Source organism: Dama dama, chromosome 13 (assembly GCF_033118175.1).
Source record: "Dama dama isolate Ldn47 chromosome 13, ASM3311817v1, whole genome shotgun sequence".
Lineage (NCBI taxonomy): Eukaryota > Metazoa > Chordata > Mammalia > Artiodactyla > Cervidae > Dama > Dama dama.
Genome location: NC_083693.1, coordinates 1,600,721 through 1,620,478, shown reverse-complemented (window position 1 = coordinate 1,620,478; position 19,758 = coordinate 1,600,721).

Genomic DNA, 19,758 nt, shown 5'->3' with positions numbered 1-19,758 from the left:
CGGTGTCCATTCCACTTGAGGCCACAAACTCAGGGTCCATCTCACATACCTGTAGCTGAGAGAAGCCTCCTCTTGAGGTGCTTGTGGAAAGTTGGTATTCCTCTTGAGTCGAAGCCAGGGACTAAGCTCTCATCTCGAGTTGATTTGGGGTCCACGGAGCCCTTTCGTGTTGCTACAGTGACCTCAGGATCCCTCTAGACTTGAGACATTGATCTTGGGTTTTCTCTGGAGTGCCATCAAGGAAATCAAGGATTTTTTCTCGTTTGATGTGGAACACAGAATTGCTCTACACGCAGTGCAGGGGAATCGGGCCTCATCTCGCGGCAAGGGGGATGTCTCATGGTTTTTCTCAAGTTGCGGCCGGAACCTGGGGTATATTCTCGAGTTACGACGGGGAGGGCCCTTTCAGAAACCTGTTTGTTCAGCGACGTCAGGACTCCTGCCTAGGTGCGAGGGACACCTCGGGATTCTCCTCGAGTCTTGGAATGGCAATTGGGACGCGTCTCCACGTGAGGCGGGAGACCCAGGGTCCCTTTCCAAGTGCCACAGCGATCCTGGGATTCCTATCCATTTTCAAGAAGAGTCAGGAATCTTCTCCTTTGGAAGCATTGATCTCCGCGGACCTCTCGAATTTTCAAAGGATGTGAGGCCTCCGGTCGCGATGTGGCGAGAACTAGGTCTTTCTTATGGTCTCCACAGGGGACTCAGACATCCCTTCGTCTTGGGAGATGCAAGACGAGCCTGCATTCAATTCACTGCAGGGATATCCGGCCTTACTTCGAGTCAGAGCATCTCGGTGTCCATTCCACTTGAGGCCACAAACTCAGGGTCCATCTCACATACCTGTAGCTGAGAGAAGCCTCCTCTTGAGGTGCTTGTGGAAAGTTGGTATTCCTCTTGAGTCGAAGCCAGGGACTAAGCTCTCATCTCGAGTTGATTTGGGGTCCACGGAGCACTTTCATGTTGCTACAGTGACCTCAGGATCCCTCTAGACTTGAGACAGTGATCTTCGGTATTCTCTGGAGCGCCATCAAGGAAATCAAGGGTCCTTTCAAGTTTGATGTGGAACACGGAATTGCTCTGCACGCAGTGCAGGGGAATCGGGCCTCATCTCGCGGCAAGGGGGATGTCTCATGGTTTTTCTCAAGTTGCGGCCGAAACCTGGGGTATATTCTCGAGTTACGACGGGGAGGGCCCTTCCAGACACGTTTTTGTTCAGCGACGTCAGGACTCCTGCCTAGGTGCGAGGGACACCTCGGGATTCTCCTCGAGTCTTGGCATGGCAATTGGGACGCGTCTCCACGTGAGGCGGGAGACCCAGGGTTCCTTTCCACGTGCCACAGGGATCCTGGGACTCCTATCCATTTTCAAGAAGAGTCAGGCATCTTCTCCTTTGGAAGCATTGATCTCCGCGGACCTCTCGAGTTTTCAAAGGATGTGAGGCCTCCGGTCTCAATGAGGCGGAGAACGAGGTCTTTCTCTGTGGTCTCCACAGGGGATTCAGACAACCCTTCGTCTTGGGAGATGCAAGACGAGCCTGCATTCAATTCACTGCAGGGATATCCGGCCTTACTTCGAGTCAGAGCATCTCGGTGTCCATTCCACTTGAGGCCACAATCTCAGGGTCCCTCTCACATACCTGTAGCTGAGAGAAGCCCCCTCTTGAGATGCTTCTGGAAAGTTGGTATTCCTCTTGAGTCGAAGCCAGGGACTAAGCTCACATCTCGAGTTGATTTGGGGTCCACGGAGCCCTTTCGTGTTGCTCCAGTGACCTCAGGATACCTCTAGACTTGAGACAGTGAACTTGGGTTTTCTCTGGAGTGCCATCAAGGAAATCAAGGCTCCTTTCACGTTTAATGTGGAACACGGAATTTCTCTGCATGCAGTGCAGGGGAATCTGGCCTCAACTCGCGGCGCGGGGGAAATCTCATGGTTTTTCTCGAGTTGCGGCCGGAACCTGGGGTATATTCTCGAGTTACGATGGGGAGGGCCCTTCCAGACACGTGTTTGTTCAGCGACGTCAGGACTCCTGCCTAGGTGTGAGGGACACCTCGGGATCCTCCTCGAGTCTTGGAATGGCAATTGGGACGCGTATCCACGTGAGGCGGGAGACCCAGGGTCCCTTTCCACATGCCACAGGGATCCTGGGACTCCTATCCATTTTCAAAAGGAGTCAGGCATCGTCTCCTTTGGAAGCATTGATATCCGCGGACCTCTCGAGTTTTCAAAGGATGTGAGGCCTCTGGTCGCGATGAGGCGGAGAACTCGGTCTTTCTCTGTGGTCTCCACAGGGGATTCAGACATCCCTTCGTCTTGGGAGATGCAAGTCGAGCCTGCATTCAATTCACTGCAGGGATATCCGGCCTTACTTCGAGTCAGAGCATCTCGGTGTCCATTACACTTGAAGCCACAAATTCAGGGTCCCTCAAATATACCTGTAGCTGAGAGAAGCCTCCTCTTGTGGTGCTTGTGGAAAGTTGGTATTCCTCTTGAGTCGAAGCCAGGGACTAAGCTCTCATCTCGAGTTGATTTGGGGTCCACGGAGCCCTTTCGTGTTGCTCCAATGACCTCAGGATCCCTCTAGACTTGAGACAGTGATCTTGGGTTTTCTCTGGAGTGCCATCAAGGAAATTAAGGCTCCTTTCACGTTTGATGTGGAACACGGAATTGCTCTGCACGCAGTGCAGGGGAATCGGGCCTCATCTCGCGGCGAGGGGGAAGTCTCATGGTTTTTCTCGAGTTGCGGCCGGAACCTGGGGTATATTCTCGAGTTACTACGGGGAGGGCCCTTCCAGACACGTGTTTGTTCAGCGACGTCAGGACTCCTGCCTAGGTGCGAGGGACACCTCGGATTCTCCTCGAGTCATGGCATGGCAATTGGGACGCGTCTCCACGCGAGGAGGTAGACCCAGGGTCCCTTTCCACGTGCCACAGCGATCCTGGGACTCCTATCCATTTTCAAGAGGAGTTAGGCATCCTCCCCTTCGGAAGTATTGATCTCCGCGGACCTCTCGAGTTTTCAAAGGATGTGAGGCCTCTGGTCGCGATGAGGCGGAGAATTAGGTCTTTCTCTGTGGTCTCCACAGGGGTTTCAGACATCCCTTCGTCTTGGGAGATGCAAGACGAGCCTGCATTCAATTCACTGCAGGGATATCCGGCCTTACTTCGAGTCAGAGCATCTCGGTGTCCATTCCACTTGAGGCCACAAACTCAGGGTCCCTCTCACATACCTGTAGCTGAGAGAAGCCTCATCTTGAGGTGCTTGTGGAAAGTTTGTATTCCTCTTGAGTCGAAGCCAGGGACTAGGCTCTCATCTCGAGTTGATTTGGGGTCGACGGAGCCCTTTTGTGTTGCTACAGTGACCTCAGGATCCCTCTAGACTTGAGACAGTGATCTTGGGTTTTCTCTGGAGTGCCATCAAGGAAATCAAGACTTTTTTCTCGTTTGATGTGGAACATGGAATTGCTCTGCACGCAGTGCAGGGGAATCGGGCCTCATCTCGCGGCGAGGTGGAAGTCTCATGGTTTTTCTTGTGTTGCGGCCGGAACCTGGGGTATATTCTCGACTTACGATGGGGAGAGCACTTCCAGTCAACTGTTTGTTGAGCGACGTCATTACTCCTGCCTAGGTGCGAGGGAAACCTCTGGATTCTCCTCGAGTCTTGACATGGCAATTGGGACGCGTCTCCACGTGAGGCGGGAGACCCAGAGTCCCTTTCCACGTGCCACACGGATCCTGGGACTCCTATCCATTTTCAAGTGGAGTCAGGCATCGTCTCCTTTGGAAGCATTGATCTCCGAGGACCTCTCGAGTTTTGAAAGGATGTGAGGCTTCCGGTCGCGATGAGGCGGAGAACTAGGTCTTTCTCTGTGGTCTCCACAGGGGATTCAGACATCCCTTCGTCTTGGGAGATGCAAGACCAGCCTGCATTCAATTCACTGCAGGGATATCCGGCCTAACTTTGAGTCAGAGCTTCTCGGTGTCCATTCCACTTGAGGCCACAAACTCAGGGTCCCTCTCACATACATGTAGCTGAGAGAAGCATCCTCTTGAGGTGCTTGTGGAAACTTGGTATTCCTCTTGAGTCGAAGCCAGGGACTAAGCTCTCATCTCGAGTTGATTTGGGGTCCACGGAGCCCTTTGGTGTTGCTACAGTGACCTCAGGATCGCTCTAGACTTGAGACAGTGATCTTGGGTTTTGTCTGGAGTGCCTTCAAGGAAATCAAGGCTCCTTTCACGTTTGATGTGGAACACGGAATTGCTCTGCACGCAGTGCAGGGGAATCGGGCCTCATCTCACGCCGAGGGGGAAGTCTCATTGTTTCTCTAGAGTTGCGGCCGGAACCTGGGGTATATTCTCGAGTTATGACGGGGAGGGCCCTTTCAGACACGTGTTTGTTCAGCGACGTCAGGACTCCTGCCTAGGTGCCAGGGACACCTCGGGATTCTCCTCGAGTCTTGGTATTGCCATTGGGACACGTCTCCACGTGCGGCGGGAGACCCAGGGTCCCTTTCCACGTGCCACACGGATCCTGGGACTCCTATCCATTTTCAAGAGAAGTCAGGCATCTTCTCCTTTGAAAGCATTGATCTCCGCGGACCTCTCGAGTTTTCAAAGGATGTGAGGCCTCCGGTCGCGATGAGGCGGAGGACTCGGACTTTCTCTGTGGTCTCCACAGGGGATTAAGACATCCCTTCGTCTTGGGAGATGCAAGACGAGCCTGCATTCAATTCACTGCAAGGATATCCGGCCTTACTTCGAGTCAGAGCATCTCGGTGTTCATTCCCGTTGAGGCCACAAACTCAGGGTCCCTCTCACATACCTGTAGCTGAGAGAAGCCTTCTCTTGAGGTGCTTGTGGAAAGTTGGTATTCCTCTTGAGTCGAAGCCAGGGACTAAGCTCTCATCTCGAGTTGATTTGTGGTCCACGGAGCCCTTTCGTGTTGCTCCAGTGACCTCAGGTTCCCTCTAGACTTGAGACAGTGATCTGGGGTTTTCTCTGGAGTGCCATCAAGGAAATCAAGGCTCCTTTCACGTTTGATGTGGAACACGGAATAGCTCTGCTCGCAGTGCAGGGGAATCGGGCCTCATCTCGCGGTGAGGCGGATGTCTCATGGTTTTTCTCGAGTTGCGGCCGGAACCTGGGGTATATTCTCGAGTTACGACGGGGAGGTCCCTTCCATACACGTGTTTGTTCAGCGACATCAGGACTCCTGCCTAGGTGCGAGGGACACCTCGGGATTCTCCTCGAGTCTTGGCATGGCAATTGGGACGCGTCTCCACGTGAGGCGGGAGACCCAGGGTCCCTCTCCACGTGCCACTGGGATCCTGGGACTCCTATCCATTTTCAATAGGAGTCAGGCATCGTCTCCTTTGGAAGCATTGATCTCCGCAGACCTCTCGAGTTTTCAAAGGATGTGAGGCCTCCGGTAGCGATGAGGTGGAGAACTAGGTCTTTCTCTGTGGTCTCCACAGGGTATTCAGACATCCCTTCGTCTTGGGAGATGCACGAAGAGCCTGCATTCAATTCACTGCAGGGATATTCGGCCTTACTTCGAGTCAGAGCATATCGGTGTCCATTCCACTTGAGGCCACAAACTCAGGGTCCCTCTCACATAACTGTAGCTGAGAGAAGCCTCCTCTTGAGGTGCTTGTGGAAATCTGGTATTCCTCTTGAGTCGAAGCCAGGGACTAAGCTCTCATCTCGAGTTGATTTGGGGTCCACGGAGCCCTTTCGTGTTGCTACAGTGACCTCAGGATCCCTCTAGACTTGAGACAGTGATCTTGGGTTTTCTCTGGAGTGCCATCAAGGATATCAAGGCTCCTTTCAACTTTGATGTGGAACACGGCATTGCTCTGCACGCAGTGCAGGGAAATTCGGCCTCATCTCGCGGCGAGTTTGAAGTCTCATGGTTTTACTCGAGTTGCGGCCGGAACCGGGGGTATGTTCCCGAGTTACGACGGTGAGGTCCCTTCCAGACACGTGTTTGTTCAGCGACGTCAGGACTCCTGCCTAGGTGCGAGGGACAACTTGGGATTCTCCTCGAGTCTTGGCATGGCAATTGGGACGCGTCTCCACGTGAGGTGGGAGACCCAGGGTCCCTTTCCACGTGATTCAGGGATCCTGGGACTCCTATCCATTTTCAAGAAGAGTCAGGCATCGTCTCCTTTGGAAGCATTGATCTCCGCGGACCTCTCGAGTTTTCAAAGGATATGAGGCCTCCGGTCGCGATGAGGCGGAAAACTAGGTCTTTCTCTGTGGTCTCCACATGGGATTCAGACATTCCTTCGTCTTGGGAGATGCAAGACGAGCCTGCATTCAATTCACTGCAGGGATATCCGGCCTTACTTGGAGTCAGAGCATCTCGGTGTCCATTCCACTTGAGGCCACAAACTCAGGGTCCCTCTCACATACCTGTAGCTGAGAGAAGCCTCCTCTTGAGGTGCTTGTGGAAAGTTGGTATTCCTCTTGAGTCGAAGCCAGGGACTAAGCTCTCATCTCGAGTTGATTTGGGGTCCACGGAGCCCTTTCGTGTTGCTCCAGTGACCTCAGGATCCCTCTAGACTTGAGACAGTGATCTTGGGTTTTCTCTGGAGTGTCATCAAGGAAATCAAGGCTCCTTTCACGTTTGATGTGGAACACGGAATTGCTCTGGACGCAGTGCAGGGGAATCGGGCCTCATCTCGCGGCGAGGAAGAAGTCTCATGGTTTTTCTCGAGTCGAGGCCGGAACCTGGGGTATATTCTCGAGTTACGACGGGGAGGTCCCTTCCTTACACGTGTTTGTTCAGCGACGTCAGGACTCCAGCCTAGGTGCGAGGGACACCTCGGGATTTTCCTTGAGTCTTGGCATGGCAATTGGGACGCGTCTCCACGTGAGGCGGGAGACGCAGGGTCCCTTTCCACGTGCCACAGGGATCCTGGGACTCCTATCCATTTTCAAGAGGAGTCAGGCATCGTCTCCTTTGCAAGCATTGATCTCCGCAGATCTCTCGAGTTTTCAAAGGATGTGAGGCCTCCGATCGCGTTGAGGCGGAGGACTAGGTCTTTCTCTGTGGTCTCCACAGGGGATTCAGACATCCGTTGGTCTTGGGAGATGCAAGACGATCCTGCATTCAATTCACTGCATGGATATCCGGCCTTACTTCGAGTCAGAGCATCTCCGTGTCCATTCCACTTGAGGCCAAAAACTCAGGGTCCCTCTCACATACCTGTAGCTGAGAGAAGCCTCCTCTTGAGGTGCTTGTGGAAAGTTGGTATTCCTCTTGAGTCGAAGCCAGGGACTAAGCTCTCATCTCGAGTTGATTTGGGGTCCACGGAGCCCTTTCGTGTTGCTCCAGTGACCTCAGGATCCCTCTAGACTTGAGACAGTGATCTTGGGGTTTCTCTGGAGTGCCGTCAAGGAAATCAAGGCTCCTTTCACGTTTGATGTGGAACACGGAATTGCTCTGCACGCAGTGCAGGGGAATCGGGCCTCATGTCGCGGCGAGGGGGAAGTCTCATGGTTTTTCTCGAGTTGCGGCCGGAACCTGGGGTATATTCTCGAGTTACGACGGGGAGGGCCCTTCCAGACACGTGTTTGTTCAGCGACGTCAGGACTCCTGCCTAGGTGTGAGGGACACCTCGGGATTCTCCTCGAGTCTTGGCATGGCAATTGGGACGCGTCTCCACGTGAGGCGGGAGACCCAGTGTCCCATTCCACGTGCCTCAGGGATCCTGGGACTCCTATCCATTTTCAAGATGAGTCAGGCATCTTCTCCTTTGGAAGCATTGATCTCCGCAGACCTCTCGGGTTTTCAAAGGATGTGAGGCCTCCGGTCGCGAAGAGGTGGAGAACTAGGTCTTTCTCTGTGGTCTCCACAGGGGATTCAGACATCCCTTCGTGGGGAGATGCATGAAGAGACTGCATTCAATTCACTGCAGGGATATTCGGCCTTATTTTGAGTCAGAGCATCTCGGTGTCCATTCCACTTGAGGCCACAAAATCAGGGTCCCTCTCACATAACTGTAGCTGAGAGAAGCCTCCTCTTGAGGTGCTTGTGGAAAGTTGGTATTCCTCTTAAGTCGAAGCCAGGGACTAAGCGCTCGTCTCGAGTTGATTTGGGGTCCACGGAGCCCTTTCGTGTTGCTACAGTGACCTCAGGATCCCTCTAGACTTGAGACAGTGATCTTGGGTTTTCTCTGGAGTGCCATCAAGGATATCAAGGCTCCTTTCAATTTTGATGTGGAACACGGAATTGCTCTGTACGCAGTGCAGGGGAGTCGGGTCTCATCTCGCGGCGAGGGGGAAGTCTCATGGTTTTTCTCGAGTTGCGGCCGGAACCTGGGGTATATTCTCGACTTACGACGGGGAGGGCCCTTTCAGACACATGTTTGTTCAGCGACGTCAGGACTCCTGCCTAGGTGCCCGGGACACCTCTGGATTCTCCTCGAGTCTTGACATGGCAATTGGGACGCGTCTCCACGTGAGGCGGGAGACCCAGGGTACCTTTCCACGTGCCACACGGATCCTGGGACTGCTATCCATTTTCAAGAGTAGTCAGGCATCGTCTCCTTTATAAGCATTGATCTCCGAGGACCTCTCGAATTTTCAAAGGATGTGAGGCCTCCGGTCACAATGTGGCGAGAACTAGGTCTTTCTTATGGTCTCCACTGGGGATTCAGACATCCCTTCGTCTTGGGAGATGCAAGATGAGCCTGCATTCAATTCACTGCAGGGATATCCGGCCTTACTTCGAGTCAGAGCATCTCGGTGTCCATTCCACTTGAGGCCACAAACTCAGGGTCCATCTCACATACCTGTAGCTGAGAGAAGCCTCCTCTTGAGGTGCTTGTGGAAAGTTAGTATTCCTCTTGAGTTGAAGCCAGGGACTAAGCTCTCATCTCGAGTTGATTTGGGGTCCAGGGAGCACTTTCGTGTTGCTACAGTGACCTCAGGATCCCTCTAGACTTGAGACAGTGATCTTGGGTTTTCTCTGGAGTCCCATCAAGGAAATCAAGGCTTTTTTCTCGTTTGATGTGGAACACGGAATTGCTCTGCACGCAGTGCAGGGAAATTGGGCCTCATCTCGCGGCGAGTTGGAAGTCTCATGGTTTTTCTCGAGTTGCGGCCGGAACCTGGGGTATATTCTCGAGTTACGACGGGAAGGGCCCTTCCAGACACGTGTTTGTTCAGCGACTTCAGGACTCCTGCCTAGGTGCGAGGGACACCTTGGGATTCTCCTCGAGTCTAGGCATGGCCATTGGGACTCGTCTCCACGTGAGGCGGGAGACCAGGGTCCCTTTCCACGTGCCACAGGGATCCTGGGACTCCTATCCATTTTCAAGAGGAGTCAGGCATCGTCTCCTTTGGAAGCATTGATCTCGGCGGACCTCTCGAGTTTTCAAAGGATGTGAGGCCTCCGGTCGCGATGAGGCGGAGAACTAGTTCTTTCTCTGTGGTCTCCACAGGGGATTCAGACATCCCTTCGTCTTGGCAGATGCAAGACGAGCCTGCTTTCAATTCACTGCAGGGATATCCGGCCTTACTTCGAGTCAGAGCATCTCGGTGTCCATTCCACTTGAGGCCACAAACTCAGGGTCCTTCTCACATACCTGTGGCTGAGAGAAGCCTCCTCTTGAGGTGCTTGTGGAAAGTTGGTATTCCTCTTGAGTCGAAGCCAGGGACTAAGCTCTCATCTCGAGTTAATTTGGGGTCCACGGAGCCCTTTCGTGTTGCTCCAGTGACTTCAGGATCCCTCTAGGCATGAGACAGTGATCTTGGGTTTTCTCTGGAGTGCCATCAAGGAAATGAGGGCTTTTTTCTCGTTTGATGTGGAACACGGAATTGCTCTACACGCAGTGCAGGGGAATCGGGCCTCATCTCGAGGCAAGGGGGATGTCTCATGGTTTTTCTCAAGTTGCGGCCGGAACCTGGGGTATATTCTCAAGTTACGACGGGGAGGGCCCTTCCAGACACGTGTTAGATCAGCGACGTCAGGACTCCTGCCTAGGTGCGAGGGACACCTCGGGATTCTCCTCGAGTCCTGGCATGGCAATTGGGATGCGTCTCCACGTGAGGCGGGAGACCAGGGTCCCTTTCCACGTGCCACAGGGATCCTGGGACTCCTATCCATTTTCAAGAGGAGTCAGGCATCGTCTCCTTTGGAAGCATTGATCTCCGCAGACCTCTCGAGTTTTCAAAGGATGTGAGGCCTCCGGTCGCTAGGAGGCGGAGAATTAGGTCTTTCTCTGTGGTTTCCACAGGGGATTCAGACATCCCTTCGTCTTGGGAGATGAAAGACGAGCCTGCATTCAATTCACTGCAGGGATATCCGGCCTTACTTCAAGTCAGAGCATCTCGGTGTCTATTCCACTTGAGGCCACAAACTCAGGGTCCCTCTCACATACCTGTAGCTGAGAGAAGCCTCCTCTTGAGGTGCTTGTGAAACTTTGGTATTCCTCTTGAGTCGAAGCCAGGGACTAAGCTCTCATCTCGAGTTGATTTGGGGTCCACGGAGCCCTTTCGTGTTGCTCCAGTGACCTCAGGATCCCTCTAGACTTGAGACAGTGATCTTGGGTTTTCTCTGGAGTGCCATCAAGGAAATCAAGGCTCCTTTCACTTTTGATGTCGAACACGGAATTGCTCTGCACGCAGGGCAGGGGAATCGGGCCTCATCTCGTGGTGAGGGGGAAGTCTCATGGTTTTTCTCGAGTTGCGGCCAGAACCTGGGGTATATTCTCGAGTTCGGACGGGGAGTGCCCTTCCAGACACGTGTTTGTTCAGCGACGTCAGGACTCCTGCCTAGGTGCGAGGGACACCTCGGGATTCTCCTCGAGTCTTGGCATGGCAATTGGGACGCGTCTCCACGTGAGGCGGGAGACCCAGGGTCCCTCTCCACGTGCCACTGGGATCCTGGGACTCCTATCCATTTTCAATAGGAGTCAGGCATCGTCTCCTTTGGAAGCATTGATCTCCGCAGACCTCTCGAGTTTTCAAAGGTTGTGAGGCCTCCGGTAGCGATGAGGTGGAGAACTAGGTCTTTCTCAGTGGTCTCCACAGGGTATTCAGACATCCCTTCGTCTTGGGAGATGCATGAAGAGCCTGCATTCAATTCACTGCAGGGATATTCGGCCTTACTTCGAGTCAGAGCATATCGGTGTCCATTCCACTTGAGGCCACAAAATCAGGGTCCCTCTCACATAACTGTAGCTGAGAGAAGCCTCCTCTTGAGGTGCTTGTGGAAATCTGGTATTCCTCTTGAGTCGAAGCCAGGGACTAAGCTCTCATCTCGAGTTGATTTGGGGTCCACGGAGCCCTTTCGTGTTGCTACAGTGACCTCAGGATCCCTCTAGACTTGAGACAGTGATCTTGGGTTTTCTCTGGAGTGCCATCAAGGATATCAAGGCTCCTTTCAACTTTGATGTGGAACACGGCATTGCTCTGCACGCAGTGCAGGGAAATTCGGCCTCATCTCGCGGCGAGTTTGAAGTCTCATGGTTTTACTCGAGTTGCGGCCGGAACCTGGGGTATGTTCCCGAGTTACGACGGTGAGGTCCCTTCGAGACACGTGTTTGTTCAGCGACGTCAGGACTCCTGCCTAGGTGCGAGGGACAACTTGGGATTCTCCTCGAGTCTTGGCATGGCAATTGGGACGCGTCTCCACGTGAGGTGGGAGACCCAGGGTCCCTTTCCACGTGATTCAGGGATCCTGGGACTCCTATCCATTTTCAAGAAGAGTCAGGCATCGTCTCCTTTGGAAGCATTGATCTCCGCGGACCTCTCGAGTTTTCAAAGGATATGAGGCCTCTGGTCGCGATGAGGCGGAAAACTAGGTCTTTCTCTGTGGTCTCCACATGGGATTCAGACATTCCTTCGTCTTGGGAGATGCAAGACGAGCCTGCATTCAATTCACTGCAGGGATATCCGGCCTTACTTGGAGTCAGAGCATCTCGGTGTCCATTCCACTTGAGGCCACAAACTCAGGGTCCCTCTCACATACCTGTAGCTGAGAGAAGCCTCCTCTTGAGGTGCTTGTGGAAAGTTGGTATTCCTCTTGAGTCGAAGCCAGGGACTAAGCTCTCATCTCGAGTTGATTTGGGGTCCACGGAGCCCTTTCGTGTTGCTCCAGTGACCTCAGGATCCCTCTAGACTTGAGACAGTGATCTTGGGTTTTCTCTGGAGTGTCATCAAGGAAATCAAGGCTCCTTTCACGTTTGATGTGGAACACGGAATTGCTCTGGACGCAGTGCAGGGGAATCGGGCCTCATCTAGCGGCGAGGGAGAAGTCTCATGGTTTTTCTCGAGTCGAGGCCGGAACCTGGGGTATATTCTCGAGTTACGACGGGGAGGTCCCTTCCATACACGTGTTTGTTCAGCGACGTCAGGACTCCAGCCTAGGTGCGAGGGACACCTCGGGATTTTCCTTGAGTCTTGGCATGGCAATTGGGACGCGTCTCCACGTGAGGCGGGAGACGCAGGGTCCCTTTCCACGTGCCACAGGGATCCTGGGACTCCTATCCATTTTCAAGAGGAGTCAGGCATCGTCTCCTTTGCAAGCATTGATCTCCGCAGACCTCTCGAGTTTTCAAAGGATGTGAGGCCTCCGATCGCGTTGAGGCGGAGGACTAGGTCTTTCTCTGTGGTCTCCACAGGGGATTCAGACATCCGTTGGTCTTGGGAGATGCAAGACGATCCTGCATTCAATTCACTGCATGGATATCCGGCCTTACTTCGAGTCAGAGCATCTCCGTGTCCATTCCACTTGAGGCCAAAAACTCAGGGTCCCTCTCACATACCTGTAGCTGAGAGAAGCCTCCTCTTGAGGTGCTTGTGGAAAGTTGGTATTCCTCTTCAGTCAAAGCCAGGGACTAAGCTCTCATCTCGAGTTGATTTGGGGTCCACGGAGCCCTTTCGTGTTGCTCCAGTGACCTCAGGATCCCTCTAGACTTGAGACAGTGATCTTGGGGTTTCTCTGGAGTGCCGTCAAGGAAATCAAGGCTCCTTTCACGTTTGATGTGGAACACAGAATTGCTCTGCACGCAGTGCAGGGGAATCGGGCCTCATGTCGCGGCGAGGGGGAAGTCTCATGGTTTTTCTCGAGTTGCGGCCGGAACCTGGGGTATATTCTCGAGTTACGACGGGGAGGGCCCTTCCTGACACGTGTTTGTTCATCTACGTCAGGACTCCTGCCTAGGTGCGAGGGACACCTCGGGATTCTCCTCGAGTCTTGGCATGGCAATTGGGACGCGTCTCCACGTGAGGCAGGAGACCCAGGGTCCCTTTCGACGTGCCACAGGGATCCTGGGACTCCTATCCATTTTCAAGAGGAGTCAGGCATCGTCTCCTTTGGAAGCATTGATCTCCTTGGACCTCTCGAGTTTTCAAAGGATGTGAGGCCTCCGGTCGCAATGAGGCGGAGGACTAGGTCTTTCTCTGTGGACTCCACAGGGGATTCAGACAACCCATCGTCTTGGGAGATGCAAGACGAGCCTGCATTCAATTCACTGCAGGGATATCTGGCCTTACTTCGAGTCAGAGCATCTCGGTGTCCATTCCACTTGAGGCCACAAACTCAGGGTCCCTCTCACATACCTGTAGTTGAGAGAAGCCTCCTCTTGAGGTACTTGTGGAAAGTTGGTATTCCTCTTGAGTCGAAGCCAGGGACTAAGCTCTCATCTTGAGTTGATTTGGGGTCCACGGAGCCCTTTCCTGTTGCTCCAGTGACCTCAGGATCCCTCTAGACTTGAGACAGTGATCTTGGGTTTTCTCTGGAGTGCCATCAAGGATATCAAGGCTCCTTTCACGTTTGATGTGGAACACGGAATTGCTCTGTACGCAGTGCAGGGGAATCGGGCCTCATGTCGCGGCGAGGGGGAAGTCTCATGGTTTCTCTCGAGTTGAGGCCGGAACCTGGGGTATATTCTCGAGTTACGATGGGGAGGTCCCTTCCATACACGTGTTTGTTCAGCGACGTCAGGACTCCAGCCTAGGTGCGAGGGACACCTCGGGATTCTCCTCGAGTCTTTGCATGGCATTTGGGACGCGTCTCGACTTGAGGCGGGAGACGCAGGGTCCCTTTCCACGTGTCACAGGGATCCTGGGACTCCTATCCATTTTCAAGAGGAGTCAGGCATCGTCTCCTTTGGAAGCATTGATCTCCGCAGACCTCTCGAGTTTTCAAAGGATGTGAGGCCTCTGGTCGCGTTGAGGCGGAGGACTAGGTCTTTCTCTGTGGTCTCCACAGGGGATTCAGACAACCATTCGTCTTGGGAGATGCAAGACGAGCCTGCATTCAATTCACTGCAGGGATATCTGGCCTTACTTCGAGTCAGAGCATCTCGTTGTCCATTCCACTTGAGGTCACAAACTCAGGGTCCCTCTCACATACCTGTAGCTGAGAGAAGCATCCTGTTGAGGTGCTTTTGGAAAGTTGGTATTCTTCTTGAGTCGAAGCCAGGGACTAAGCTCTCATCTCGAGTTGATTTGGGGTCCACGAAGCCCTTTCGTGTTGCTCCAGTGACCTCAGGATCCCTCTAGACTTGAAACAGTGATCTTGGGTTTTCTCTGGAGTGCCGTCAAGGAAATCAAGGCTCCTTTCACGTTTGATGTGGAACACGGAATTGCTCTGCACGCAGTGCAGGGGAATCGGGCCTCATCTCGCGGCGAGGGGGAAGTCTCATGGTTTTTCTCGAGTTGCGGCCGGAACCTGGGGTGTATTCTCGAGTTACGACGGGGAGGGCCCTTCCAGACACGTGTTTGTTCAGCGACGTAAGGACTCCAGCCTAGGTGCGAGGGACACCTCGGGATTCTCCTCGAGTCTTGGCATGGCAATTGGGACGCGTCTCCACGTGAGGCGGGAGACGCAGGGTCCCTTTCCACGTGCCACAGGGATCCTTGGACTCCTATCCATTTTCAAAGGAGTCAGGCATCGTCTCCTTTGGAAGCATTGATCTCCGCGGACGTCTCGAGTTTTCAAAGGATGTGAGGCCTCCGGTCGCGTTGAGGCGGAGGACTAGGTCTTTCTCTGTGGTCTCCACAGGGAATTCAGACATCCCTTCGTCTTGGGAGATGCAAGATGAGCCTGCATTCAATTCACTCCAGGGATATCTGGTCTTAGTTCGAGTCACAGCATCTCGGTGTCCATTCCACTTGAGGCCACAAACTCAGGGTCCCTCTCACATACCTGTAGCTGAGAGAAGCCTCCTCTTGAGGTGCTTGTGGAACGTTGGTATTCCTCTTGAGTCGAAGCCAGGGACTAAGCTCTCATCTCGAGTTGATTTGGGGTCCACGGAGCCCTTTCCTGTTGCTCCAGTGACCTCAGGATCCCTCTAGACTTGAGACACTGATCTTGGGTTTTCTCTGGAGTGCCAGCAAGGAAATCAAGGCTCCTTTCACATTTGATGTGGAACACGGAATTGCTGTGCACGCAGTGCAGGGGAATCAGGCCTCATCTCGCGGCGAGGGGGAAGTCTCATGGTTTTTCTCGAGTTGCGGCCGGAACCTGGGGTATATTCTCGAGTTACGACGGGGAGGGCCCTTCCAGACACGTGTTTGTTCAGCGACGTCAGGACTCCTGCCTAGGTGCGAGGGACACCTCGGGATTCTCCTCGAGCCTTGGCATGGCAATTGGGACGCGTCTCCACGTGAGGCGGGAGACCCACGGTCCCTTTCCACGTGCCACAGGGATCCTGGGACTCCTATCCATTTTCAAGAGGAGTCAGGCATCGTCTCCTTTGGAAGCCTTGATCTCCGTGGACGTCTCGAGTTTTCAAAGGATGTGAGGCCTCCAGTCGTGAAGAGGTGGAGAACTAGGTCTTCTCTGTGGTCTCCCCAGGGGATTCAGACATCCCTTCATCTTGGGAGATGGAAGACGAGCCTGCATTCAATTCACTGCAGGGATATCCGGCCTTACTTAGAGTCAGAGCATCTCGGTGTCCATTCCACTTGAGGCCACAAACTCAGGGTCCCTCTCACATACCTGTAGCTGAGAGAAGCCTCCTCTTGAGGTGCTTGTGGAAAGTTGGTATTCCTCTTGAGTCGAAGCCAGGGACTAAGCTCTCATCTCGAGTTGATTTGGGGTCCACGGAGCCCTTTCCTGTTGCTACAGTGACCTCAGGATCCCTCTAGACTTGAGACAGTGATCTTGGGTTTTCTCTGGAGTGCCATCAAGGAAATCAAGACTCCTTTCAAGTTTGATGTGGAACACGGAATTGTTCTGCACGCAGTGCAGGGGAATCGGGCCTCATCTCGCGGCAAGGGGGATATCTCATGGTTTTTCTCAAGTTTCGGCCGAAACCTGGGGTATATTCCCGAGTTACGACGGGGAGGGCCCTTCCAGACACGTGTTTGTTCAGCGAAGTCAGGACTCCTGCCTAGGTGCGAGGGACACCTCTGGATTCTCCTCGAGTCTTGGCATGGCAATTGGGACGTGTCTCCACGTGAGGCGGGAGACCCAGGGTCCCTTTCCCCGTGCCACAGGGATGCTGGGACACCTATCCATTTTCAAGAGGAGTCAGGCATCGTCTCCTTCGGAAGTATTGATCTCCGCGGACCTCTCGAGTTTTCAAAGGATATGAGGCCTCCGGTTGCGTTGAGGTGGAGGACTAGGTCTTTCTCTGTGGTCTCCACAGTGGATTCAGACATCCCTTCATCTTGGGAGATCCAAGACGAGCCTGCATTCAATTCACTGCCGGGATATCCGGCCTTACTTCGAGTCAGAGCATCTCGGTGTCCATTCCACTTGAGGCCACAAACTCAGGGTCCCTCAAATATACCTGTAGCTGAGAGAAGCCTCCTCTTGAGGTGCTTGTGGAAAGTTGGTATTCCACTTGAGTTGAAGCCAGGGACTAAGCTCTCATCTCGAGTTGATTTGGGGTCCACGAAGCCCTTTCCTGTTGGTCCAGTGACCTCAGATTCCTCTAGACTTGAAACAGTGATCTTGGGTTTTCTCTGGAGTGCCATCAAGGAAATCAAGGCTCCTTTCAAGTTTGATGTGGAACACGGAATTGCTCTGCACGCAGTGCAGGGGAATCGGGCATCATCTCGCGGCAAGGGGGATGTCTCATGGTTTTTCTCAAGTTGCGGCTGAAACCTGGAGTATATTCTCGAGTTACGACGAGGAGGGCCCTTCCAGACACGTGTTTGTTCAGGGACGTCAGGACTCCTGCCTAGGTGCGAGGGACACCTCGGGATTCTCCTCGAGTCTTGGCATGGCAATTGGGATGCGTCTCCACGTGAGGCGGGAGACCCAGGGTCCCTTTCCACGTGCCACAGGGATCCTGGGACTCCTATCCATTTTCAAGAAGAGTCAGGCATCTTCTCTTTGGAAGCACTGATCTCCGCGGACCTCTCGTGGTTTCAAAGGATGTGAGGCCTTCGGTCTCGATGAGGCGGAGAACGAGGTCTTTCTCTGTGGTCTCCACAGGGGATTCAGACAACCCTTCGTCTTGGGAGATGCAAGACGATCCTGCATTCAATTCACTGCAGGGATATCCGGCCTTACTTCGAGTCAGAGCATCTCGGTGTCCATTCCACTTGAGGCCACAAACTCAGGGTCCCTCTCACATACCTGTAGCTGAGAGAAGCCTCCTCTTGAGGTGCTTGTGGAAAGTTGGTATTCCTCTTGAGTCGAAGCCAGGGACTAAGCTCTCATCTCGAGTTGATTTGGGGTCCACGGAGCCCTTTCTTGTTGCTCCAGTGACCTCAGGATCCCTCTAGACTTGAGACAGTGATCTTGGGTTTTCTCTGGAGTGCCATCAAGGAAATCAAGGCTCCTTTCTTTTTTGACGTGTAATACGGAATTCCTCTGCACGCAGGGCAGGGGAATCGGGCCTCATCTCGCGGCGAGGGGGAAGTCTCATAGTTTTTCTCGAGTTGCGGCCGGAACTTGGGGTATATTCTCGAGTTACGACGGGGAGGGCCCTTCCAGACACGTGTTTGTTCAGCGACGTCAGGACTCCTGCCTAGGTGCGAGGGACACCTCGGGATTCTCCTCTAGTCTTGGCATGGCAATTGGGCCGCGTCTCCACGTGTTGCGGGAGACCCAGTGTCCCTTTCCACGTGCCACAGTAATCCTGGGACTCCTATCCATTTTCAAGAGGAGTCAGGCATCGTCTCCTTTGGAAGCATTGATCTCTGCAGACCTCTCGAGTTTTCAAAGGATGTGAGGCCTCCGGTCACGATGAGGCGGAGGACTAGGTCTTTCTCTGTGGTCTCAACAGGGGATTCAGACATCCCTCCTTCTTGGGAGATACAAGACGAGCCTGCATTCAATTCACTGCAGGGATATCCGGCCTTACTTCGAGTCAGAGCATCTCGGTGTCCATTGCACTTGAGGCCACAAATTCAGGGTTCCTCTCACATACCTGTAGCTGAGAGAAGCTTCCTCTTGAGGTGCTTGTGGAAAGTTGGTATTCCTCTTGAGTCTAAGCCAGGGACTAAGCTCTCATCTCGAGTTGATTTGGGGTCCTTGGAGCCCTTTCGTGTTGCTCCAGTGACCTCAGGATCCCTCTAGACTTGAGACACTGATCTTGGGTTTTCTCTGGAGTGCCATCAAGGAAATCAAGGCTCCTTTCATTTTTGATATGGAATACGGAATTGCTCTGCACGCAGGGCAGGGGAGTCGGGCCTCATCTCGCGGCGAGGGGGAAGTCTCATGGTTTTTCACGAGTTGCGGCCGGCGCCTGGGGTATATTCCCGAGTTACGACGGGGAGGTGACTTCCAGACACGTGTTTGTTCAGCGACGTTAGGACTCCTGCCTAGGTGCGAGGGACACCTCGGGATTCTCCTCGAGTCTGGCATCACAATTGGGACGTGTCTCCACGTGAGGCGGGAGACCCAGGTTCCCTTTCCAAGTGCCACAGTGATCCTGGGACTCCTATCCATTTTTAATTAAAGTCAGGCATCGTCTCCTTTAGAAGCATTGATCTCTTCAGACCTCTCGAGTTTTCAAAGGATGTGAGGCCTCCGGTCGCGATGAGGCGGAGGAGTAGGTCTTTCTCTGTGGTCTCCACAGGTGATTCAGACAACCCTTCGTCTTGGGAGATGCAAGACGAGCCTGCATTCAATTCACTGCAGGGATATCCGGCCTTACTTCGAGTCAGAGCATCTCGGTGTCCATTCCACTTGAGGCCACAAACTCAGGGTCCCTCTCACATACCTGTAGCTGAGAGAAGCCTCCTCTTGAGGTGCTTGTGGAAAGTTGGTATTCCTCTTGAGTGGAAGCCAGGGACTAAGCTCTCATCTCGAGTTGATTTGGGGTCCACGGAGCCCTTTCTTGTTGCTCCAGTGACCACAGGATCCCTCTAGACTTGCGACAGTGATCTTGGGTTTTCTCTGGAGTGCCATCAAGGAAATCAAGGCTCCTTTCTTTTTTGATGTGGAATACGGAATTCCTCTGCACGCAGGGCAGGGGAATCGGGCCTCATCTCGCGGCGAGGGGGAAGTCTCATGGTTTTTCTCAAGTTGCGGCCGGAACTTGGGGTATATTCTCGAGTTACGACGGGGAGGGCCCTTCCAGACACGTGTTTGTTCAGCGACGTCAGGACTCCTGCCTAGGTGCGAGGGACACCTCGGGATTCTCCTCGAGTCTTGGCATGGCAATTGGGCCGCGTCTCCACGTGTGGCGGGAGACCCAGTGTCCCTTTCCACGTGCCACAGTAATCCTGGGACTCCTATCCATTTTCAAGAGGAGTCAGGCATCGTCTCCTTTGGAAGCATTGATCTCTGCAGACGTCTCGAGTTTTCAAAAGATGTGAGGCCTCCGGTCACGATGAGGC